Source organism: Eretmochelys imbricata, chromosome 2, assembly GCF_965152235.1.
Source record: "Eretmochelys imbricata isolate rEreImb1 chromosome 2, rEreImb1.hap1, whole genome shotgun sequence".
NCBI classification, from domain to species: Eukaryota; Metazoa; Chordata; order Testudines; family Cheloniidae; genus Eretmochelys; species Eretmochelys imbricata.
Window position 1 is genome coordinate 219,846,827 of NC_135573.1, and position 25,361 is coordinate 219,872,187.

The 25,361-nt window shown below is 42.4% G+C and overlaps 1 long non-coding RNA gene across 1 annotated transcript; it reads right to left on the reverse strand.

Moving 5' to 3' along the window:
• On the reverse strand, positions 1 to 24,757 carry LOC144259857 (uncharacterized). The gene is made up of 2 exons (XR_013344922.1): positions 24,502 to 24,757; positions 1 to 502 (listed from the first exon to the last, which is right to left on the reverse strand). It is a non-coding gene; the product is annotated as an uncharacterized LOC144259857 (long non-coding RNA).
• Positions 24,758 to 25,361: the final 604 nt, after the last annotated feature.

The window sequence follows — 25,361 nt, forward strand, 5'->3', positions numbered from 1 at the left end:
TAAAGAGCCAGAGCTTTTATTGGGGAGGGGGAGGAGAAATAGCAGTCAGAAAGCATTACATGGAGGCTAATCACGAGCAAATGACACAGCTATGCTTCTTAGTATTGGTTACAGAATCATCTGATTTGGCATATCCCTTCCGAAAGACTCTGTGACTCAGTAGATGAGATTTGTCTTTGCTATATTAGAGAAATAATTCCACTCCCAGCTTTTCCTGAAGTTTCCCTGCACAAGTTATCAGTCATCTATGAAATAGGTAAGTGGCATTTGGGACTAAGAAGCAGGCATGGGATTATAGTTCACAATGAAGACCTGAAATGCCAAGAAATCCTACCTACAGGCAGTGGTAGATCTGGTACTAGAACTTGTAATTTCTGGGCTTGTAGTTTAGCATGCTGTCTCCTGCAGTATGGGAGCGGGGAGGAAAGGAAGTCATTCATGCTCATCTTGCTTCCCTCAACTTGTGTGATGACTGGAGCTCTTCACCTCACCACTAGACTGACTGCAATAAGAGCGGAAACTGCATTACTCACAACAAAATAAATAGAACAAACATTGCAAGAGTTGGCAACAGTGTAAACTCTTCAAAAATGCTTCCACATACCACATCAAAGAATGGAAGTAGTCAAAGTAAACCATGTTCACTATTGGCTAATTGCAACTTGTAAGGGTTTGTTCGTAATGAATGTCACTAATAGGCTTTTCTTTTCGTTAATTAATCTCATAACCCCAAAGAACTCCAAAGAATATATACAAATTCCTGCCTTTCAACAATCCATTACTTTTAAACTATTGAGGCCTGAATAATCATATGAAAGTTTTTACAGCCAAATTTTACATAATTAGAATGCAGAAGCTAATTAAACAATTTATTTTAATATGTTGAGGAAATTCATGCATTCCTCAGATTACATGATGAAAATGAAGGGCAGATACAGTTTTGTGTACAAGAATAGTGGCTGAATTCCTGCTGTAAATTTAAGAGATCCCAACTTTAAACTGTTGTTATTCCTGGAGGAATGTGCTACTGTACGCACACAGAAAACATGTTCCCCTGCAGATTTGTTTGCATCCCTGCAGAAAGTGAGGGGGAAGGAAAGACAAGCCATGCCAGGGGGGCGAGGGGCTGGGGATGTTCATAGGCCCAGTTTGTGGGGCACTGCCCCTCCCAAACAGAGGTGGGACATGGGGGGCAAATGGGATCATGTGCCACTGCCCTCCCCACAATTCTGCAGGCACCGAACTGCTTGACTGAAGGAGGGTGCTGTTAGCTGACTCTGCAGCTGGGTGCCGCCTCCTGGGTCCTAGTGCTGGTCGGGCTCCCGTTCTGTGTGCTGGGAGCCATCCTGTTTTCTGTACAATAGTGAGTGCCCATGGTGGGGCAGCACATGGGCGGCATGGGAAATGGGGGAAGGAAGGTGGGGGGGAAGAGACAGTGGAGAAGGAAGGGACTTAGGATGTGGGAGTGAGGGGAGGGGAATAGGGACAGGGGACAGTGTGGAGATGAAGGGGAGGGGGAAAATGGGGAAGGGGGATGGGATGGGAAGAGAAAGGAATAGGGGAATCTGCGGGAGGGGAGAAGAAGTAGGAGCCAGGCCTGCAGTGTACCCTCAGCAGCAGGTGATGCAGCTGCACTGCAATTGATGGTTCGGTCATTTAGCCACAGTCTCTCCCTGCTTTTGAACGGGCTCACGCAGTGCCCATCTTGTGCATCAGTTTGAGATTTCAAACCACCTGAAGTTATTCAGAACTAGATTTTTGATTCAGGCCTCTCTCTAATGTATACAAACACAGACACATGCTTGACAGGTTGTTAGGAGTATACAATACACTGCCAGAAAGCAGAACATATGGGGTGTCACAGCTGCACACAGAAAACCCCTGCTGACGTACTTCTCTTTCTGAGACAGTATCGGGGACAGTTCAAATAGAAACAGCCGTTAGATTTTGGAAAATCATGGAGCTCTGCCAGAAGATCATGTAATACCTGAGAGTAAAAACGTTTTGTTCTCCTCTCGTTTTAGTCAGTTTGGTGTCAGTTTCCGCTCTTTCTACTAATGGTACTGCCAAATGCATTTGCAAGGGGGCATCTGTGTAATTCATACTGACATTTCTGTTACAGTTATCCTAATGCAGATGCTCTTGCCACAGACCACAACTACACTTTTAGCAAGTGCCTAAGCCGTACTAACTAGGATCCTGTATAACTCAGTTTAATTTTCGAAGGCCCTGTCCACAGACTTCTGATTCCTTTAGCCACTACAAAAGCTTTGCCACACCCAGTATTTTAATATGGTTAGTAGCTTAACATATTTCTTTCCCAACCACACATCCAACATACATGTACGTACATGGAGGTTGTAAGTTTAAAAAGTGCTTTTCCAAGAGGAAATGTTTCAAAAATGATTCTAAATTATCTGCTTCAGTAATATACTTCATAACCACAAGCAACAAATCTATCCTTTTCTGAAACAAGCACACATTTGTTTAAAGAGCTTCTAGTCTTTTAACTGCTCTACTTCCTCAATTTGACAATGATGCCTGATGCTGAAAATAGAACTAAAATATACCCAAAATTCCTAAATGCTAAGGCTGGTGCTCTCCTACCCTTTGTCTTGTCTCTGAGGCTGATGAGAACTATTTGAGGTAGTGTTTTTGCCATTAGAACAAGTGGATCTTTGAAACACACTTGTGAAAAACATTTACTAACTCCACCACCTTAGAAAAAGAAAAGGAGTTCCCATTGCTTGGTTCACCTTCATCAAATTCAACAATACTGTTAAAACGTATAGATGATTTAATCTTTCAGGTAAATTAAAGCTGTTGGTAAATTACTGTGTTCTTCATGAAAGGTGACAGCCCTGGGAACTGAAGCAGCCAGAGTCCCCAAGGAAGGGAGCCAGTGCGAGAATCCTGCTGGGGAGGACCCAAGATAAGAGAGAGTCTGCAGGGACCAAGAAACAGAGAACTTCAGTGGAGCCTGAGAGGGGCAGAAGAATTATTACTTTAGGTATTTGTTTTGGACTTTCAGTTGGATCTTTTGTTATCTGGGAAGGGCTTTGAGCTTTAGGAGACTTGACGGCTGGGCCAGGGCACAGTCCTTCAGAGAGACAGACCCTCACAGCACTGAGGAAATGGCTACCAGGGGCACCAGAGACAAGGACCCCAAGGGGGTGCTATGGGTGGTGAGTATATTATCTGGTTCTCTTCTGCCCGGCACCTTGTGTGGTTCTCTTCCCTTGTGCAAAGTGAGTGCTCAGTGGAAACAAAATGCTATTGAGTCAAAATGGGCAGGTTTTCAACCACTTAGTTCTTGCTTTGCACTAGCAAGAATCACTAGGCAAGGCCATGGAGAACCATTAGTATTAGTATACCTAATTCTTTAAGATAGATTCTCACACTTTGAAAACAATCCCACTTTTATCTTTGCCTCTGGCAAATTTATGTGGACTAAGAATAATGTTAATATTTGGGAAGTACTTGAGATTTCTTAAACTAATCCTCTCTATACTAAAAGAACGAGGAGTACTTGTAGCACCTTAGAGACTAACAAATTTATTTAGCATAAGCTTTCGTGGGCTAAAGCCACTTCATCGGATGCATGCAGTGGAAAATACAGTAGGAAGATATAGAGAGAGAGAGAGAACATGAAAAATGGGTGTTGCTTTTAGGTAAGAAGCTCCTTTAGCTTTCTGAGGGAAGTTGGGGTAGTAGAGGGCCTGAGTTTAAGTCCTACTGATGTTGCACGTACAATGGGTAGAACAGAACTATTACGTGTGGCACCTTAGAGATTAACACATTTATTTGAGCATAAGCTTTCGCGGGCTAAAGCCACTTCATCGGATGCATGCAGTGGAAAATACAGTAGGAAGACATATATATATACAGAGAACGTGAAAAAATGGGGGTTGCCATACCAACTCTAATGAGACTAATCAATTAAGGTGGGCTATTATCAGCTGGAGAAAAAAACTTTTATAGTGATAATCAGGATGGCCCATTTCAAACAGTTGACAAGAAGGTGTGAGTAACAGTAGGGGGGAAATTAGCATGGGGAAATAGTTTTTAGTTTGTGTAATGACTCATCCACTCCCAGTCTTTATTCCAGCCTAATTTAATGGTGTCCAGTTTGCAAATTAATTCCAGTTCTGCAGTTTCTCGTTGGAGTCTGTTTTTGAAGTTTTTGTTGTTGAATAATTGCAACTTTTACGTCTGTAATTGAGTGTCCAGGGAGGTTGAAGTGTTCGCTGCGTGGTTTTTGAATGTTATAATTCTTGACTTCTGAAATGTGCCCATTTACTCTTTTGCGCAGAGACTATCCGGTTTGGCCAATGTACATGGCAGAGGGGCATTGCTGGCACATGTTGGCATATATCACATTGGTAGATGTGCAGGTGAACGAGCCTTTGATAGCGTGGCTGATGTGATTAGGTCCTATGATGGGGCCATCCTAATTATCACTACAAAACATTTTTTTCTCCTGCTCATAATAGCCCACCTTAATCGATGAGTCTCGTTATAGTGGGTATTGCAACACCCATTTTTTCATGTTCTCTGTATATGTATATATATCTATATATATCTTCCTACTGTATTTTCCACTGCATGCATCTGATGAAGTGGGCTTTAGCCCATGAAAGCTCATGCTCAAATAAATTTGTTAGTCTCTAAGGTGCCAAAAGTACTCCTCATTCTTTTTGGTGATACAGACTAACACGGCTCCCACTCGGAAACCTCTCTGTACTGTGTTGTTCTTTAACAGCGTGATCCAGGAAAAGCCAGGCTTGCCAGGGTCCAATGGCTCTGCGGGGTCCAATGCATAAGGAAGCAAGGTAACAATGCATATCCAAAGAGATCTCCACTTAAAATATCTTTTACAGAGATTCATGGTAGATGGATGTTTTCAAAAGAACCAGTTGAATTAATCACTGAATAATAACAGATGTGAATTTACCCCCTTTTTGTCTATAAGTTGCTCACAGACCAATCCTGATTTCTATAACCATCAGTTACTTATTTGTTAAACTCATTCACTAAACAGAATGTGCAAACAAATTTCACTCAATGTAAATTATTAGCCTTTCATTATTTGTGATTGGTTATGTAAGTCAGATGGTTTAATTTCTGCTCCCTGACTGCAACTTAAAAGGAGTGAGATGCACTGGCAGAATTGTATTGAGAAATATGCCTGCCTCCCCCATGATTGGTTCCAGATACTGCCATTAGTTCTCGTGCTGTAAGTGCTTTCAAAATGTGGCAATTTGAATTTCTGATTGAATTTTGGGGCTTCAGTGGGTTTCATTATGGCAATGAAAACTGCCATACTGATTGAGTGGAAATGTTTCAGCCATTGAAATGTACCTATGTAGAAGTGTTTAAAAAAAAAAGCTGCAGTTACGTATACAGTATTTGTGCAAACCTCCAATTTTTTTAAATTAGAGGAGCGTATCACTGTGGTGAATGTGCTCTCCTGAACAATATGGCTCAGAATAGACACATTTAATAACATAACAAAATGATGTGCTGCTTGGTTTTTTATTTTTGTCATCCTGCGGGTGAAGCAGCAACTGTAATGAGGAGCTCTAGGATTTTGGAAAGTTTAGTGAGTGTGTCAGGATGGCTTTTGCACCTACTCATGTTGTCATTTAAAACTACCAAATTCTTTGCTCTCTGTTGAACACCTCCATGCCTGTTTGCTTGGTGCTTTGACATCAATTGTGGTACTTTGATGCCGTTAGCATTTGGCCTTTTTAAGCACTATACATGCTATTTTTATTTTAATTGACCTGAACCTCAATGGGCCCTGATCCTCAAAAATATTTAGGCTCCTAACTTTGATTGAATGATCTGGGCCTTGGAGCCCAGATCAACACCAATGATTTTCAGGTTCAGTATTCTCACATTTGTAGAAAATTATACAGGAAAGGATAATTGTGTGAATTACAGTACATGGGTCAATTCAGTAAAACCATTGAATATTTTTAAATTAAGAGTGTGATATTTATTGAGGTTCTCTGTAATTTTGTGTGCTTTGCTTGCACAAATAGTCCCACTAAAGTTAATGGAACTAATTGCATGCGTAAGACAAGCAGGATTTGACCCTAGGTCAAACCTTCCCCCTTTATGTATTTTCTGTGGCGAACTAAACTGGGATTGAATTCACCTGTCCAGCCTATAGCTAGGACATAAGGTTGCAATGCAGCCCTTCTATAACTACTGTTCCAGCCTATGAGCTGGAATAGTAACTTACCAGTCTATGATTCATTCATGGGGGTTTGGGGCCACTATGGTTGCATAAGTGATCTCTTATTTTTGTGGCTCAGCTGCAGAGACATCCCCTAACCAAACCAGTTGGAAGCCAGTAAAGGGAGACTGCGGTCGTGCTGGAAGTTGGGTAGGTCAAGCTTTGTAGCTTCACCACCTATATTCCTCCTCAATATGGGACTTCAGTAATTCAGATGGGCATCCGTGCATGAATCCCAGTGAATGGAACCAGCTGAATTTCACAGCCTGCATTATCTTGCTCCTTCCCCTTAGTTGCTTTTCATGTCATAATCTCATCCTTCTGCCCTTTAAATTATGCTAGTTTATATTGGATTATTCTAAATTAACATGTAACCTACAGCATTGTTTGCATCCCAGGTGAATTTGTCCTGTGTTTTAACATTCTCAGCTCTGTCAGCAAATCTGTTATTTTAATAACTTCCATACATTCTCTTACTCACGGATTAATATCTGTCCTTTCCCTTATCTGAGGGAGAACAGCTTATTTGAGAAAGTGTTATGGAGATTCATGCCAGGACAGAAACTTTATTTAGTAGAAAGAGTGAGTGAAATAATACACAAGTTTTGAAAGCGGCTAAAATTTAGCACATCTAATTTTTCAACATCTGCTTTTAGCCTCAGGCATATGTGCCTAGGAGAAAATACCATACACGTTTAACAAACTATGCCATCATTTTAGCAGCTAAGCTCTGGTCTACACTGGGAGTTGAGGTTGAATTTAGCAGCGTTAAATCCGAATTAACCCTGCACCCGTCCACACAACAAAGCCATTTTGTCGACATAAAGGGCTCTTAAAACCGATTTCTGTACTCCTCCCCAACGAGGGGATTAGCGTGGAAATCGACATCGCTGTTTCAAATTAGGGTTAGTGTGGACACAATTCGAAGGTATTGGCCTCCGGGAGCTATCCCACAGTGCACCATCGTGACCACTCTGGACAGCACTCTGAACTCGGATGCACTGGCCAGGTGTACAGGAAAAGCCCTGGGAACTTTTGAATCTCATTTCCTGTTTGGCCAGGCGAGCTCATCAGCACAGGTGACCATGCAGAGCTCATCAGCACAGGTCACCATGCAGTCCCAGAATCGAAAAAGAGCTCCAGCATGGACCGAACGGGAGGTACTGGATCTGATCACTGTGTGGGGAGAAGAATCCGTGCTATCAGAACTACGTTCCAAAAGACAAAATGCCAAAACATTTCAAAAAATCTCAGAGGCCATGAGGGACAGAGGCTACATCAGGGACGCATCACAGGGCCGAGTGAAACTTAAGGAGCTCAGACAAGCGTACCAGAAAACCAAAGAATCAAACGGATGCTCTGGAACATAGCCCCAGACATGCCGCTTCTATGCTGAGCTGCATGCAATTTTAAGGGGGGCCGCCACCACTACCCCACCCCTGTCCGTGGACTCTGATGATGGGGTAGTCTCCGCCATGGCTGAGGATTTTGCAGATGGGGAAGATGAGGAGGAGGAGGACGAGCTTGGAGACAGCACACCGTTCTCCGTGACAGCCAGGATCTTTTTATTACCCTGACTGAAATACCCTCCCAACCCAACGAAGCTGAAGAAGGGACCTCTGGTGAGTGTACCTTTTTAAATATAATACATGTTATAAAAGCAAGCGTTTTTTAATGATTAAGTAGCCTGGAGGACTTGGGATGCATTCATGGCCAGTATTGCTACTGGAAAAGTCTGTTAACATGTCTGGGGATGGAGTGGAAATCCTCCAGGGACATCTCCATGAAGCTCTCTTGGAGGTACTCTAAAAGTCTTTGAGGAAGGTTTCTGGGGAGAGCAGCCTTATTCTGTCCTCCATGGTAGGACACTTTACCACGCCATGCTAGTAGCAAGTAATCTGGTATCATTGCATGACAAAGCCTGGCAGTGTATGGTCCCGGTGTTTGCTGGCATTCAAGCAACATCCGTTCTTTATCTCTCTGTGTTATCGTCAGGAGAGTGATATTGTTCATGGTAACCTGGTCGAAATAGGGGAACTTAATTAAGGGGTCATTCAGAGGTGGCCGTTCGTACTGGGCTGTTTGCCTGTGGCTGAAAAGAAATCCTCCCTGCAGTTGGCGTTGGCGCTGAGCTGTTCGTGTTTGGCTAGCAGGGATCTTCCCTGATACCAGCCACACGGTGAGGGGAGGGGAAAAGCGATCATCCCAGAGAATTGGATGCAGGGAGAGGTTTAGTTTGGTTTCTGCTGCTGCACGTTAACAGGAAAACCGCAGCACTAAATGGCCAACTCAACGTGCTTTGCTTGGTATGGGAGAGGAGGGCACTGCTGTTATGAAGGTTGCAGAAGCCGAAAGACTATGGCTTACCGTGGCCGCCTGCAAGCCGAATTCTGTTGCCCGGCCCTGCGTGTGTGATCTCTAACACCAAAGCCGCAGGCATTCGATATAAGATGCAAAATGCGACCTTGTACCAAAATCACATGTGCTATGTAATGTGAATAGTGTTGTTCACCGTGGAAGAGTATAGCCATTGTTCTGTAAAATGTATCTTTTTAAATACTTCACTCCCTTTTTTCCCTCCAGCAGCTGCAAATGTTTCAAACCTCCCTCCTCCGTCCCAAAGGCTATCGATAAGGCGGCGAAAAAAATGCACGCGCAATGACATGTTCTCTGAGCTCATGCAGTCGTCCGGCACTGACAGAGCTGTGTGAAGGGACACAACAGCAGAGTACAGGACAGTGGCCGATGAACATGAGGAGAGGTGGTGGCAGGAAGATCAGAGGAGGCATGAGGCAATGCTGGGGCTACTGCGGGATCAAACGGACATGCTCCGGTGTCTGGTGGAGGTTCATGAATGGCAGCAGGATCACAGACTGCCGCTGCAGCCCCTGCTTAACCGCCCTTCCTCCTCCCCAAGTTCCATAACCTCCTCACCCAGACGCCCCAGAACTTGGGCGGGGGAAAGGCTCTGGGCATCCAACCACTCTACCCCAGTGGACAGCCCAAGCAACAGAAGGCTGTCGTTCAAGAAGTTTTAAAGTGGTCTTTTCCTTCCCTCCTACCCTCCTCCCACACCCCACCCGGGCTACCTTGTGAGTTATCTTTCTATTTTTATAATCAATTAATAAAGAATACATGTTTTTTAAACAATAGTGACTTTATTTCCTTTGCAAGCAAGCTGTGATTGAAGGGGGGAGGGTGGGTGGCTTACAGGGAATTTAGAGGCAACCAAGGGCGTGGGTTTTCATCAAGGAGAAACAAACAGAAGTGTCACACAGTACCCTGGCCAGTCATGAAACTGGTTTTCAAAGCTTGTCTGATGCGCAGTGATTTCTGCTGTGCTCTTCTAACTGCCCTGGTGTCTAGCTGTGCGTATTCAGCAGCCAGGCAATTTGCATCAACCTCCCACCCCGCCATAAACGTCTGCCCCTTACTCTCACAGAGATTGCGGAGCACACAGCAAGCAGCAATAACAATGGGAATATTGGTTTCACTGAGGTCTGAGTGAGTCAGTAAACTGCGCCAGAGACCCTTTAAACATCCAAATGCACATTCTACCACCATTCTGCACTTGCTCAGCCTATAGTTGAACAGCTCCTTACTACTGTCCAGGCTGCCTGTGTACGGCTTCATGAGCCAGGGCATTAAGGGGTAGGTTGGGTCCCCAAGGATAACTATAGGCATTTCAACATCCCCAACAGTTATTTTCTGGACTGGGAAGTAAATCCCTTCCTGCAGCCATTTAAACAGACCAGAGTTCCTGAAGACGCGAGCGTCATGAACCTTTCCCGGCCATCCCACGTTGATGTTGGTGAAACGTCCCTTGTGATCCACCAGTGCTTGCAGCACCACTGAAAAGTACCCCTTGCGGTTTATGTACTGGCTGCCCTGGTGGTCTGGTCCCAAGATAGGGATATGGGTTCCGTCTATAGCCCCACCACAGTCAGGGAATCCCATTGCAGCAAAGCCATCTCGTATGACCTGCATGTTTCCCAGAGTCACTACCTTTGATAGCAGCAGCTCAATGGTTGTGTTGGCTACTTGCATCACAGCAACCCCCACAGTAGATTTGCCCACTCCAAATTGATTCCCGACTGACCGGTAGCTGTCTGGTGTTGCAAGCTTCCACAGGGCTATTGCCACTCGCTTGTGAACTGTGAGGGCTGCTCTCATCTTGGTATTCTTGCGCTTCAGGGCAGGGGAAAGCAAGTCACAAAGTTCCATGAAAGTGTCCTTACACATGCGAAAGTTTCGGAGCCACTGGGAATCATCCCAGACCTGCAACACTGTGCGGTCCCACTGCTTTGTGGTTGTTTCCCGGGCCCAGAATTGGCGTTCCACGGCATGAGCCTGCCCCATTAACACCATGATCTCCAAATTGAGGGGGAACGCGGTTTTAGAGAAAAGTGTGTTCATGTCCTCATCACCACGCTTCCGTCACCTTCTTGCCTGGTTTTTCAGGTGCTGGTTCTGCATAAACTGCACGATAATGCCTGAGGTGTTTACAATGGTCATAACTGCTGCGGTGAGCTGAACGGGCTCCATGCTTGCTGTGCAATGGCGTCTGCTCCTGCTCAGGCAATCCAGGGAAAAGGGCACGAAATGATTGTTTGCCGTTGCTCTGGCGGAGGGAGGGGCGACTGACAACATGGCTTACAGGATTGGTTTACAGGGAATTAAAATCAACAAAGGGGATGGCTTTGCGAGAAACAGAATGGCCCCCTCAAGGACAGAACTCAAAACTGGGTTTAGCAGGCCGATGATTTCATGGAGGGCGGGAGGAGAAAATGAATACAAAACAAATCTGGTCTATTTCTTGTTTTGATCCACTTCATCTATCTTTATACATCTTGCTGGCAGCAGACTGTGCAGTACGACCACTAGCCATCATCATCTCCTGGGTGCTCGGCAGAAGACGGTGCAGTATGACTGCTGGCCATCGTCTTCTCCTGGCTGCTCATTAAAAGACAGTGCACTAGGACTGCCGGTAGGACTGAATCGCCATGAGACGAAACTTAAAAGGGAAATGACCTTGCTGAGTCATTCCCATGTTTGCCCAGGCGCCCCTGACCTCATTGCGGTCAGTTAAAAGAGCACCCTCAACTACATCGACGATGGCTACCAGTCATACTGCACTGTCTGCTGCCAAAAGGCAATAAGCTGCTGCTGTGTAGCAATGCTTGCCGTGGTATGGCGTCTGCATGGGTAACCCAGGAAAAAAGCCACGAAATGATTGTCTGCCGTTGCTTTCATGGAGGGAGGAAGGGAAGGCGGGCCTAACGATATGTACCCAGAATCACCCGCGACAATGTTTTAGCCCCATCAGGCATTGGGATTTCTACCCAGAATTCAAATGGGCGGTGGAGACTGCGGGAACTGTGGGATAGCTACCCACAGTGCAACGCTCTGGAAGTTGACGGTTGCCTTGGTACTGTGGACGCACTCCGCTGACTACATGCACTTAGAGCATTTGTGTGGGGACACACACAATCGACTGTATAAAAACGCTTTCTACAAAACCAACTTCTATAAATTCAACCTAATTTTGTAGTGTAGACAAGGCCTAACTGTGACGGGATGTACCAGACCCTTTGAGGCCCTCTGGAAGACCCCCAGTCCTGCCACACCCCGTCCCAGAGAGGAGCAGAAGAGAAGTCCTCCAATAAGCCTAGAGTGGTTGTGGGAAAGCAGTCAATGGGGGAGGCCACAGAGAGCAGCTAGTCAGGGCCCAGCAGGCTCACATAAAAGGGGCAGAGTCAGTTAGTTCCTTGCTGGAGCTGGAGGAGTGTGGATAGTGTGCCTGGCTGGGGGGAGCTACAGGACCTCTGACAGAGCAGTGCTGGCAGAGACCAGGTGGTATGAGAAGGAACTTCGGGCTGGCTGCTGGGACTCAACCAGAACAAGCTCCTGAAGTAAGCGTGAAGAATGTGTTGTGGCCTGTGGAAGCATAGCACCAGTGTGGTTTAGTTAATGGGATGTGGTGGATGGCTGCTATCTACAGGGTCCCTGGGCTGGGACCTGGAGTGGCGGGTGGGCCTGTGTTCCCTTCCTCCCCTTATTCTCCCCATTAGCCACTGGAGAAGTGGCCTGGACCTTGATACACCCCAGAAGGGGAAGTGACCTGGAGAGTGGGGCCTGAAAGGCCCAGACAGGGTGAGGACATTGCCACCCAGGGGGAAGTCCTGGAGTATGGCTTGATACCAGGGCCAAGGCCACTGATAGACTGCAGAACTGATTAAGGACCTAAGCCCAAGGAGGGCTACAGGAAAAGAGAGTGGAGGCACATGCAGTCTGCCAAAGGGGTGCTCGCAAGAGGTGAGTGCCACCCTGTGATGCTAACGCTATCAAATAGTCCGTCAGATAGTAAAACAGAGTTGTGATTGACTTATACATAAACTAATATTGATTCAGAGTGGCTACTGAGTGGCTATTCAGAGCACATTGCATCAGTATTTCAAAAGAGGGACAAAGACCAGAACTTTCTCATGTTCTCCCACTCCTAACTAATTTTTCCCTGTTGCCTTAAAAAGGTGACAGATTCTAGTAAGAGGTTCGTCTTCCATTATTCTTTAGTGGTACTGTGGGATAACTCAGAAATGATGCTGACAATCTCTGGAGGGAGCCAATCCTTGCTTATAGGACTGATCAATATGATATGGAATGACATCAAACCAGTAAGCCACTGAATATTATTAAATTAAGTGATTTTGCCAGTATAGCTTAACCAGCTCTCAGAATGAAATAAGGTAGGCTGGCAAAAGCACTTTTTTGCTGGTATAACCATGTCCATACTAGGGCTTTTGCTGGTATTAAAGACCTCATTTAAAAGCATTACACCTCTAACTGCCATTGCTATACTGGAAAGCTTTTAATTTACACTTGGCCTGGTGTATTAGTAGACTACAAACTAAGAACCTACTGTGACCAAATGCACATCTGTATTCACACTGTCTAGGCTTTTCTAGTAATCTTTGTACAAAATATGCCTTGTGAGGTATTATTTGAAAACTAATAACTCACAGGTCAATAATATCATGGTGAAAGGTACGTAGCAACATTGTGTTTAAAGTTGTGAAATCCCCACCCCCATATGATAAAGGCACATGTTCAAACTCAAGTAACCCCAAGTAGGTAGAACTCCTCAAGCAAGCCTGTTTTAAACAATGGGATATGTTTACCTCAATTTACATATAAGCTGTAAATAGTCCTTGCAAAAGAACGAAGAAAGAAGACTAAGAAAATCTGCATTTCACAATACACAAGTGACAAACAGCATAACCCTTCTTCCCCAGAAGACTCTCTTAGTGCTCTCAGTTGGAAAGAACTTTATCTAGGGGTCACGCTCATGAAAATGCATTTCAAAGGGTGACTGAACTACAAAAGTGAGGGGCAAAAATATTGTTATCTTTCCCTATCCATCTCTCTTGAATTTAAAAAAGCTGGATTATTTTGTCGTCTTGACTTTAGGACAGATCCTGACCTGAAGTTTAGTCAGTAATGCTACTGGAAGCATGTGGTAAGAATTTTACCTTGAACCAAGTCTAACTGGTAAAGTTTTAGTACTAGGAAGGGTTTTATCTTTTTCTTGTAAGCATTTCTGACTTCAGTGCCTTAATACTTGTACTGACTTAAAAGTATCTCTTTGTAGTTTAAACTATTTTCATTCTTTAAACAAAATTAATCCAGTGTTGTGAACTGTGTGGGTAACTCTATTTAAGGTGGTGAGTTGTTGTATATTGTTCCCTTACAGGGATAATGGACTTAAAACAGTTGAACTGTCCAGGAGAGGGCTGGACAGCACAAAACTCACATGGTGAATGCGTGAGATCTTGGGATTGGGAGTGTGTTGGTCACCCTGCAAGTAATAACCATGGCTGGTGGAAGCCAGAGTATAGCTGGTGTTTGCTGATAGGCTGCTGGGACGAGAGTTGTTGAACCAGAACTGTGGCCATACACAGATACACAGGTGTGACCTGCCTGATGTTTGTGAACAGCCAGGTTGGGAGACATCTCAGGTTAAAGGGCAGTGGTGACACAGCCCCTCACTGGTCTGGATTGCACCCCAAAATGTCACACTTGAACTGTCCAGTTTTAAAATAAGTCACTGTATTTACGTTAAAAGCCACAGAATCAAACATCGCTGAATTCTGGGGAAGTTCAGATCTGGATCCAAAGTTTGGTATATCTGAATTGAACTTTTGGCTCATGAGAATTGAAAACTAATGAAGGTTTTGTAAATGAGCTCCATCCTAAGCAAGCTAGCATAGAATTTTTTCTTTCTTCCAAAGCAGGATGGTGATTGACCTGACATTCTACTCTGGGTAAACAGACACTGCCTGGCATCTGCTAAGATCGAGGCAGCACTGGCAAATACAAAGACACTGCTATTTGAACGGGAAAGCTGCCAGCTTCAAAACTGGGGGAAGATAGATACATTTCTAAATGTTCAGGAAAACCTGTGGAACACAACTAACCTATCTGTCATTGACACTAGTAACTTTCCATTATGATTTCAACAAAATCCAAAACAGGGCATCTCTAAATCATCTGTCTTTAAGATGTGAAAGCCTGATCCTTGTATACTAGAGGATGTATTCTATATTACTGCTGGGAACACTTCAAAAGATTTGGTGCTTTAGGTATATTAAGATGTTTATCTGACTATCATGGATGATCAAAACTGGGCTACAAATCAAGCAAGAATAAGCACACTCAAGACTTCTGTCACTTCCTGCTTCCAATTCCAACCAGAATCCAGAAGTAGAGAGACATGCAAAATATTCCAAAAATATTTACCCAAATGTTTGAAGTTCTCATTAAAAAGTCTCAGGATTTAGTCTTACTTAAGATTAATCTTGACTAGAGATGTTTACAGACATCAAGGACAAACAGAACAGATGATATTGTTTAACAGCATTCAGTTCATGCAATTTCTTCAGCTAACGATGCACAGGTGGTGGAGCATCTTGGTGGAGAAAGGAACACACGAAAGAATCTGGTACCAAATCAAAATGGGCAGAGTTTCAGTCAGTTCCAATCAGCTCTTAGTTAAGGGAGGGGGCTGGGAAAGAAGATTCAGACAGGGCTACTCACATGCCAGAACAGTGCAGGAGAGACTTCTGTCTGGGGAGCTTCAGTGTCCTACCCACCCATCTAGGTTTAGGGAAGAAACTCCTGAGCGGAACTAGCCAGAAACTCAACTGGCAGCAGACAGAGCTATAGTTGCAGCAGCTGTTGTCAGACATGGATGATAGCAGACTGCTGTCTGTAGTTTACTCTGTATTTTCTTTCCTATGAGGAGACTACAAAGAGTCAATGCACCTCAACCTACCCTCTTTTCTCCCCCCCCTTACCTCTTTGCTTTCAATGTCCCATCTCTCTTTCCTATTTATCTAAACCGTTCCTAACAAACCTCTCAAAACTTAATCAACTTCTCTTTTACTTCATTTCCTCCCACCCCCCAAAATAACAATACTAACATGGTGTTGACAAGCCATCACTCTGCTTGTATATTATAATCCCTTTCCACTACCCTTTGTCTTAACTAGACTGTAAAATCTTTGGGAGCCGGGATCCTGTAGTACTCTGTACTTGTAGAGCCTAGGACAATGTGAACCTGCTATCAGTTTGCTGGTGCGTGCTACCATATATAGTAAAGATCATACAGATTGTACAGACGTGAAAGAATATGAAATACCCCTCTTCTGGTACTGTACTGACTTCAGTTTAGCCTTAGCCTTTTAATTCAATACAAGTCAGACGTTCAGTACCATTTCAGAATTTATGGGGACAGTGGTGCGCCCCCCCCCAGGCCCCCCAAAAATTCAGAACCCTCCTTAAGCCTTCTAAGTACTGAATAGAAGTGTTCTCTGGCTATGGATCTACTTTATTTATTGAACATTGCTAGCACCTACATGGCAAAGAGTTTTCTAAGAGAAGGCAGCTCTTTAATCTGGCAGAGAAAGGCATAACTGGATCCGGTGGTTGGATGCTGAGAATAGACAAATTCAGACGGTTAAAAATTGGTTTCTTATTTCTAATCTATTGAGGGATATGGTGGACTCTCCATCACTTGATGTCTTTAAAGAAAGACTAGATCCCTTTATAAAGATATGCACTAGCTCAAACAGAAGTTACGGGCTTGATGCAGAAATTACTAGGTGAAGTTTTATGGCCTGTGTTATGCGAGAGGTCAGACTAGATGATCATAATGCTCCCATCTTTCTTAAAACATGACTTTCTACAAGGGCCACCCATCTGCCCCAAGTTATATGATCATCTCAGCCAAAATTCAGCCACATGCAAAAAATGTAGACCTTTGCTCAATGCTCAGGGGACTGTGCTTACCTTCTGCCTTATTTGGGTTATGTGGATCTGCCATTCTATCCCCCTCCCTAATTAGACAGGAGAGAGAGAACAGTCCCACTTACATGTTTCTTCAGTCTGTTGTCCAGCACAAACTCCCTGTTGTCACGTACATCATGTATTTCCTTCTTTCCTGAGTTTCCTACCCCTCACATTCTCCCCATCTGCCACATTGCCTTGCAACACTGCTCAGTCTGCTTTTTACTTCTCCTCTCACCCCCACATTTCTTTGCCTCAGTTTCCAGTTCTATTCCCTAACTCACTTCCCCCTGCTGTTCTCACAGTCCCATTCCCTGCCCTGCCACATGTTTCTGGACCCTGTCTGGCCTTTGCATGGTCCGATAAGGGGCCACCATCTTTCCTAAAGGCAGTCTGTGACTTCAGTCAAGATTTAATTTCCATATCTTTCAGGGAGAACAAGTATATTCATGTCCACCAGGACCAAGGGGTTTGAGGGAAGACCATTTTAGTGGACTAAAGGTAGGCTTGTGACAAAAGAAAACTACTAGTTACTAAGTGTGTTTGGGCCAAACAAAAGATGACAATGCTCTAAAGAGTATCATTTTAAACATCTAATTCTGCAGACACTTGCTATCAGGTATTGAGCTACTACTAAGAGCTGGATTTCAGTTGGACTAATCTGCATTAAGATTTAACAGGGATGGTACCTATAGATATTCATAGCCAACACAACTTTTGAATAAACTATTTGACTTTTTGAAAATTTTGACTACTGTTTAGTGTTATGAGAACAACCTGAATACCCCAAATACAACTTGTGACACTTTTCAACTATAGTCACAAATATTTATAATTCTTTACCCAGCTCTAACTACAAAGGAAGCTGGGGGAAGGTGGAAGGGAAAGAGAAAAAGAACTGAATGTCCATCCTCTTTAATTACACATAAACCTGAATTCTCGCATCTTTGAAACAAGCATTCAGCCTTCTGCTTTGCTGAAAGAAGCAATGGAATTCTGGGCATGTGGTAACCATGTGAGGAGGCCTTGATGTCATTTTAGAGGTATCTCTAGGACCTAACAGTTTAGGTGGATTATAGGGTAGCACAGAATTTGGCGCATCCTCCACAGCCAATCTGTTACTGCCTTACAGAAATCTATAATTTAGAGTTCTGGGGCCAAGATCTTCAGCTAGTCTGAAATCAGTGCGGTTACTAACTGTTACTCTATTTTACATCAGGTGAGGATCTGCCCACTCACATTGGTGGTACATTTGAAGCTGCATTTTATCCATTTATTATCCCTTATTTTACAATATAAACCACCCAATCCTGCAGCTGTTTGACTACTCCTGTATGTAAAGACTACACAAAGCTGGATCCAGACTTTCTCAGGCTATCCTTAACTGTAACACTACTGTATTTTATTAGGGAGGTCACAGGCAGAAATGTAATAGGGGAAGCAAGGTAACAGAGGAGACTAGAAAACCAGGAGCAAAGATAAAGTATCCAAAAACTTCACTTTATCTTATAAAATGGAACTCAGTAAACATTAGCATTTATTAATCTCATTCTACAAACCCTTGGGGAGCTTCAGGAGCAAAAGATGAAACTGGATTTACTGTAAGCATGCATATTAATTGCACATCTGACAATCAAGATTTGGCTTTTTGACCCACGCTGTTAATCCAACAGATGCCAAATACTGGCTGTTTCTGTTAGGAGAAATTGTTGATGGAGTCAGGTATCTGTTGCTATCTTATTTACAATGACTGTCCCATTTCCATGAACAGTACAAATCAAAACAACCGGAGGCAGTTCCTTTGCTCACAATTCTAGGCCTCTTTTCACCCAACACTCTGCCCAAAAATCTCTTTACGCTTTCTCAGGGTTGTGTTTCCAGTGCTTCTCTAGTTGCTGCCTGCTGCTGCTTTTCTGGCTACTTCTGAGTGTTTCTGCTCACACATGCACAACTCTACCCAGCCCTTGAGTTTGCATTCACTCCCCAGCAAAATCTCTCTATGCACATAGCTCAGTTTCTAACCAGTTTTGTAAGTGGCCAGCATTTGGGGCAGTGGCTGCTGTTTCAGCTATCTTACTCCTGAAAGAAGCTTAACTGCTCCTTAAGTACTACTTGAATGAAGGATGGCCATCATGCTCACCAGCTTCGATGAGGTATCACCCAGCCTCCTCCACAATAAGTGCTTTCAAGCAATGTTGATCATTGTAACTCATTTTAAACTAATGCTGACCAAAAATTGAGATACACATTCAGACAGTTCAGTGGAAATGTCTCCATATCTAAAGCTGTTAATATTTTTAGGCTGAGGTGCCGCATCTAAAGAAACCTTGGAACTAGTGTTTGTGACAGCTCTGAAAACATTGGCCCATGAAACTTTGATTAAAAAAAAAAATCAGTGACACTAGTCACAATACTGATTATTCCAATCTTTGATCTGTGTTGGCATTATCAAGTACAGCCACAATAATCCATCCTGCAGCAGTATACAAACACACCCTGAAACTTGCTGTTAGTACAATAAAGTGCATGGGGAAGGCACATACACAGCTGCAGCTATCGACAAAAACTGTTTAGCTATTTCAAGGTGCATGAAAAGGGGTGAGAGACACAGGTGTTGTAATAACAGATGGGCAAACTGATTACTGTGATAAGCAAAGTCTGGCTCTTGTGGTGAGCATAGCTCATGCTAGCCTTATTGAAATGTTTATAATTAGAGTGGCTCAAAATAACACAAATAATTATACTAATTTTCCAGTAGAAATGAAACTTATTGCTACAGACCCTGACAGTGACCATGTTTTCAACATGGTGTTTCAGCTTACTTCTAGGTGAGAGAACCGAACTCTTTCAATAGGAACAATAGAAACAGCACACCACTTTTGATCCTTTGAATCAGAAATTAATGTGGCTCCTAAAATGAATTTTTTTCCTCTGGCAAATTAAAGCATTAAGATCCAGATTTTTAAAGGTATTAGGAATGGCTGTATTCAGCATGGCAATGCCTAACTTATTGGCAAAAGTGACTGTCAATGGAATTTTGGCTCCTAAGTGCCTAAAGCTCTTTTGAAAATGATTTAGCCTCCTAAATCACTTAGATGTTGCAATGAGGAGCATAGCAATACCTTTACAAATCTGGGCCTAAATCCTTTTTATTTTTAAATCTGTCAATGTGCATCAAAGAAAGGAATGACTTTACTACCTACACAGTTCCAGCAACTTTCTTTAGCCACCCATTAATATGCTCATATTTCAGCATCTTCTGTGCTCTCAGAAAACACCGCAACAGTCACTAATTCATTTCAAGATATTATTTGGTTACCAAAGGATAAATGGGCTTTCAAAATACTAAAGTACTCGAAAAAGCATCTGGTCTTTTGAAGTATTCCTTCCCCACCCCACCCTAAAAAAAAAAAAAAAATTCTGGTACATTTTCCCCTGTTACAAATTCTGATGCAGAGAAGTCAACTAACTTTAGGGTGACTAGATAGCAAATGTGAAAAATCAGGATGGGGGTGGGGGATAATAGGCACCTAGATAAGAAAAATATCGGGACTGTCCCTGAATATCAGGACTGTCCCTATAAAACTGGGACATCTGGTCACCCTAACTAACTTATCTATACTGTATGCAGAGACAAGAAATAAATTCAGAACTGTGATGGGATGGAGTAGGCCTAGAGGCCTCAGTGTCCTACCACACCCACCCCAGGAAAGGAGCAGTAGCGGAGTCCTCCGAGCAGGTTAGGAGGGCCTATTAAAGGAGTTGCAGGAGCCAGAGACAGTCAGTTGCTTGCTGGAGCCAAAGGTGTTTAAGTCGTGCTCCTGAGTGGCCAAACGGGACTGCAGAGCCACAGACAGCTCAGTGCTGGCAGAGACCAGGGCAGCGAGGAAGAGCCCCTAGCTGGCTGCTGGGACTGAACTTAGATGAGCCTGAGGTAAGGGTGAAGCTTTGGCAAAGGCTGGGGCTGTGAGGAAGTGGACCAAGGAATTGAAAGAAGTGTAGTTAAAGGGACATGATGGCAGAGGCTGCTATTCTTAGGGTCCCTGAACGTGTGACCAGACTAAGGTGTAAAAGTCAAAATTGAGAAGAAGGGGAACTTTGAGCTTTAAATTGTATTTAAATGCTGGAGACTCAAAGTTGTAAAGCCTCATCAAGCTGTGCAAAGCAGCAGCCCTGTGTTTCTTTCACAGGGTACGAAACCATCCGTACTTGCTGGTTGTAAAATACAAGGAAGCCAATTTCTAAAGAGCACCAAAAGGTCTTTTGTTCTTCTAGCCATTAGAAACAGGTGATTGCCAAGGATTTTAGGAGAACTCTTGTGGGAACTAAGACTTTATTAGCTTTTAAAAAAAGTAAACAGACTGTTAGCATAGTGTTGATCCATCCACATTCAGTAATCATTCAAGACAAAACCCAACCATTATTTTACAAGCCTCCTTCCCAAAAGGGAGTACAAAATGGTACAAATTGAAAGAAAAAGAAAACACCCCCCACAACTAAAATACAGACAAGGGCCAAGAAATGTCCTTTATTAAATGGGAATTTTGCAAACCACTCAAAGGCAATCAGTTTGGTTATAGATCGGGTGGAATGATTTTAGTAATGCTTCAGTCAGTGCACATGGAGTCGTGTCTTTCTCTAGAGATTTGTGCAAAAAAACCCACAACAGTTATACCCACAAGGACTACTTTAAGCAACAGCCCTCTATTTTTACTTTCTAAAACACAAAATAGGCAAATATTTTCTGATGGGTGACATCTACTAAAGCTTTGCATCTCTACTTCCTCACATGAAGTGGGCTTTCATATACAGTAGGGATAAACTCAACCCTTATATAAACACTTAAAAAATGACAAGAACACCAATTTGAGGACTTTTGGAAAGATTTTAAATATTCATAAACAGAAGTGGTGTAGAGGGAGTTTTAGTTTCCTGCCAAATAGTGTCAGTATGACAATAATCTGAAATGGATGAGAAATAAAAAATTTCAGAATATTTTCCAGCAACCCTCCTTCCAAATGCAACCAAAATGAATGTTTTCTTTGACAAATTTTGTTTTCGTCAAAATACCATTTATGGTAAAAAATGTTTAGGCAAACCATTTGAACAAACTCCACTAGTAAAGAAAACCACCACCCAACTTTTGCTCTTTCATACTACATGCAGCAGGTTACACCGTAGTGCAGATCCCCGAGGGGTAAAATCCTGACACCGCAGATGTCAATGGCAAAACTCCCATTGACTTCATTGGGGTCAGGACTTTACCCTATGAATAAAGGGGGGGTGGGAATCAACGCATAAAGTTGTTGGAGTCCTGGGATGCAGACAAACAAATGCAGCCTTTTCACTGTGAGGAGTCTGGAATTAACCCCATTGAATTCACATGAACTGCTGCTTGGGCTTATTAGAATTAAGGTCCTGATCATGCACAGACATACATATTTGCAGAGTTACAGGCTATAGGAGCAATTAATTAGGTACAACATTGTTATTTAATGGGAATATGTTCAGGAGACATGTCACACTTGCAAAAAATCTTTAATAAACAAGGGGTCAGGATTATGGTTTTCTGGCATTCCAAGACTCCACATTCCAGCAGCATAGTGTCCCCCAGCATAAGGCTGGGGCAATTGTTCAGTACTGACTTACAGTGATGAATACCACCTACAACACCTTATGTTTCCTAAACCAACTTATGCAGAAAAAAAAAAGATATGACACATTAAGGGTTAATCAGTGAAGTTTGGGGGGAAAAAAAAAAACACAAAAAACTTCATGCATGAAGAGAGGGCAGGAAAAAAATTACTTCTGGGCTTGGCTTTGCTAGCCACAAAACTAGATACTATGGAAAGGGGAGCAGAAGGAAGGGAAGAGAGAAGCTCAAATTCAGTTTGCTATCCTCAACTCAAATCCGAATACCAACGTACAAAGCCATCACATTTAGAATTAGTGTTCCTGCCACATTTTGCTGACTACCTCACATTGAGAGGGGGCTTCGTTTGCTTTTGTCCAAGGCCACATATTCGAAAACCAAGAAATGCAGTTAAAGTTGCCCTTTCTATCAAGGCACCCAAACTGTCTTAATATGGGCCCCTCTACTGATATCAACCAACCTTTCTTTACTTGTTTTATCACATTTCATATAGATGCCTTAAGTGCAAATTTAGTTCCATTTCTGTTCCGCTTTCCCCTGCCAGCTCTCTGGTATCTGAGTGCACTAGAGCTTCTGGGAGACCTTCAAGGAAACCCAGTACCGGCAAAAGGAGGAAAGAACATTGAATACTTTGCAACAAATGTTTGCATTAAAGCTTTTTTTCCAGTTTGTGTGAAACTTAACATTCATTAAGTATGTTTGAATTTTCTTTGTAACTCAAAGAGTGGAACTTTAAGAATTTCCTTGGGCAATACAGATCATTCTGTAATCAGCCCATAGTGAAGATTTTGCAGTTAAAACAACATTAGCAAATGAAATAGAAATTTATTTTTAAAGCATCTCTTAAGCTTCTTGTAGTATGTGCAATGTCTATTTTTATTTTAAAATGTTCTGTATATGTTAGCCATACTAAAAACATGTTTGAGAGGATAAAGGAGTTCCACCCTAGACTTGTAACTTCAAAGTTTGATTGTACAAGGGGCTGAGCACTCTTAACTTTTTGATCGCATGCTGCACGGTGCAGAAACTGGTCCTTAAGCTAAGGATAAAAAGTTATAGAAGCACATAAAAGAATAGCTCCTATCTGAGTCTCTGACTACAGGAGCTTTTTCTTGAGTCCATGGGGATGTCTTTGCTCCTTAACTGAAGTCTTCCATCATGTTAGCATAGTTAAATTTGATGGTTATACTTTCTATTTATTTCTTGGATGTAGATATGTGTAACAATAATGAATAAGGAAATAGCTTGTGAACCCAAACGATAACAGTAGAAGCAGGTGCTCTTGTATAGTACAAAAGGTAGCGAAGCAGTTACTATAGTACTATACTCGGGAATTGGTGTTAACAGTATCCATGGTAAAGAAGAAAATAAGAGTACACTTCTCTGCGGGCTGGCTTTGCACCATATGAAGATGTTAATGGCACTTTGAAAGAGAAGATATCTACCTGTGTATTATACAATGTTTGATAAATTAAGATTATTCCATTAAATATTTTGAAGCAAATCAAGAGGAATTGAAGGACCGGATTTCTTGAGTGCAATGCCCATTTCTGAGCAAGAGAGAGGAAAATTACATTCAAGAAGTGCGGCATACTTTTAAAGTCAGATCATATTTGGATAGGAGTGCAAACATTTCAAATGGAAAATAATAAATATATAGTTCAAAGTCTGAAACTGGAAAGTTATATAGCAATTTTAAAGCACAGAATATCTGAAATTAAGTTCAAATACATTGTGGCTTTAGATCCCTTTAAATAAAATGCAAACAGACCACACCAATACATTTTTATTTCTGTCTAAAATTATGCTGCGGGATGAAAGGTATACTTTGTCTAACCAAGAATGGAAAGCTATACCAGCAGGCCCAGCTATATTCCTGTTGAACCAAATGGGGAAAATATAGAAGACATAGCGCTTGTATTTCTCACAGTAAGTTGGGTGCTGAGTCATTTTAATTTGAAACTGCACTGTATTTTGTCACAGTGCTAGGAGTAAAACAGTCCACTACAAGCCCCAATTTGGCAAACATTTTGGCACACGCTTTTGCGTACATCGTCATTTTCATGAAGCTGCAAAGTAATCATGCATCAATTCCACAATGGCACTACTCGCTGAGCAAAGTTATGTATATTTGCAGAACTGGGGCTTTTACTTGCATACAGTCACAAGTGGTTCTGAGCAATAAGATACATTTTGAAAGGATTAAAGTATAATCTGTTGTGCACAAAAATGTGAGGCCTTTGAAAATTGAGATGTTTACCTTTCAGTTTTTCAAAATGGCCATGATTGTGATGGGGTTCTCGCCTAGCACTCTGTCACAGTGATATTCAGTATAATGAAAAAACTGGAGTCCTGTATGGTGTCTGCTGAATCTAGGAAGTTAAGTAAAAAGTGGTCACTTTAAACTGATCATTTTCTCAGATGAAAAAATGCAAAGTTTTTGAAACAAAGTATGAATTTTAGGTATACATGCAAAAATACAAAAGTCATTGAAAGAGTTGAAAAGCACGTGGAAACAAAAAGTTGTGACATTTCACAAAAAAAGGGTACTTGCTAACAGTTCTAGTCTAATGTTGAGGCAATTATATATAAGCATTAGGTCTGGATCCTATAAACTGAATAATGGAAAACAGACCCTTGCACTTGCATCACACTGAAATCAATGGGACTCTGCAGGAACAAAGGCCTGCCTGTGTGGATCCAGTTTATAATACTGGGGCCTAACTTCACATTCTGAAAAAATACAAAACAGACATTTCCTAAGTTGTCTATTTTGTAAAGAAAATATGAACATGTATATTTATGTAGCACAAACAAAAGATAGGAAACAAGTGCAAAATGAGACTGTTTGTTTTTTCAAAATATGCCATTCCTTACCTACTGAGTTGAAAAAATTGTAAGGAAATGCCTAGGTAAGCAGGTGCCTCTATCAAGCTCACCTGTACTGAATGAGTAAATGAACACAAGAGACAAGCTTTGTGAGATCCATTTTATTTGTGCAGTTATCACTTTGAATTCATTACTAAAAGACGGTCAAAGGCACTTCAAAGAAGTTTTTTAAAAATAAATTTTTGTTTATGGCGATCACTTAAAAACACGTAAGTCACCATTCATTGTCGA